Source organism: Arachis duranensis, chromosome 2 (genome assembly GCF_000817695.3).
Source record: "Arachis duranensis cultivar V14167 chromosome 2, aradu.V14167.gnm2.J7QH, whole genome shotgun sequence".
In the NCBI taxonomy this organism is placed as follows: domain Eukaryota; kingdom Viridiplantae; phylum Streptophyta; class Magnoliopsida; order Fabales; family Fabaceae; genus Arachis; species Arachis duranensis.
The window spans coordinates 28685080-28686431 of NC_029773.3; the positions used below are offsets into that span (position 1 = coordinate 28685080).

Consider the following 1352-nt stretch of genomic DNA (forward strand, 5'->3'; position numbering starts at 1 on the left):
GATTCTCTTCTGTATTGCTTGGAAGAGTACTAGGAGGGAGTTCAGTAACTTTCTTACTCAGCTAACCCACTTGTGCCTCCAAGTTTCTAATGGAGGACCTTGTTTCAGTCATGAAACTTTGAGTGGTTTTGATTAGAATAGAGACCATGGTTGCCAAGTCAGAGTGGCTCTGCTTAGAATTCTCTATCTGTTGCTGAGAAGATGATGGAAAAGGCTTGCCATTGCTAAACCTGTTTCTTCCATCATTATTGTTGTTGAAACCTTGTTGAGGTCTCTGTTGATCCTTCCATGAGAGATTTGGATGATTTCTCCATGAAGGATTATAGGTGTTTCCATGGGGTTCTCCCATGTAATTCACCTCTTTCATTGATGGGTTCTCAGGATCATAAGCTTCTTCTTCAGATGAAGTGTCCTTAGTACTGCCTAGTGCAGCTTGCATTCTAGACAAACTTTGAGAAATCATATTGACTTTCTGAGTCAATATTTTGTTCTGAGCCACTATGGCATTCAGAGTATCAATCTCAAGAACTCCTTTCTTCTGATTCGTCCCATTGTTCACAGGATTCCTTTCAGAAGTGTACATGAATTGGTTATTTGCAACCATTTCAATGAGTTCTTGAGCTTCTGCAGGCGTCTTCTTCAGATAAAGAGATCCTCCAAAAGAACTATCCAATGACATCTTGGATAGTTCAGACAGACCATCATAGAAGATACCTATGATGCTCCATTCAGAAAGCATGTCAGAAGGACACTTTCTGATCAATTGTTTGTATCTTTCCCAAGCTTCATAGAGGCATTCACCTTCCTTCTGTCTGAAGGTTTGGACTTCCACTCTAAGCTTACTCAATTTTTGAGGTGGAAAGAACTTTGCCAAGAAGGCATTGACTAGCTTTTCCCAAGAGTTCAGGCTTTCTTTAGGTTGTGAGTCCAACCATATCCTAGCTCTGTCTCTTACAGCAAAAGGGAATAGCATAAGTCTGTAGACCTCAGGGTTAACCCCATTGGTCTTGACAGTGTCACAGATTTGCAAGAATTCAGCTAAAAACTGATGAGGATCTTCTAATGGAAGTCCATGGAACCTGCAATTCTATTGCATTAGAGAAACTAATTGAGGCTTAAGCTCAAAGTTGTTTGCTCTAATGGCAGGGATAGAGATGCTTCTCCCATAGAAGTCAGGAGTAGGTGCAGTAAAGTCACCCAGCACCTTCCTTGCATTGTTGGCATTGTTGTTGTTTTCGGCTGCCATGAAGATTTCTGTTAGGTCCTCTACAGAAAATTGTGATTTAGCTTCTCTTAGCTTTCGCTTCAAGGTCCTTTCAGGTTCAGGGTCAGCCTCAACAAGAATGCTTTTG

General features: G+C 41.2%; 1 non-coding gene across 1 annotated transcript; it reads left to right on the plus strand.

Moving 5' to 3' along the window:
• Positions 1 to 733: 733 nt before the first annotated feature.
• On the plus strand, positions 734 to 841 carry LOC127745131 (small nucleolar RNA R71). The gene has a single exon (XR_008006327.1). It is a non-coding gene; the product is annotated as a small nucleolar RNA R71 (small nucleolar RNA).
• The last annotated feature ends 511 nt before the right edge of the window (positions 842 to 1352 follow it).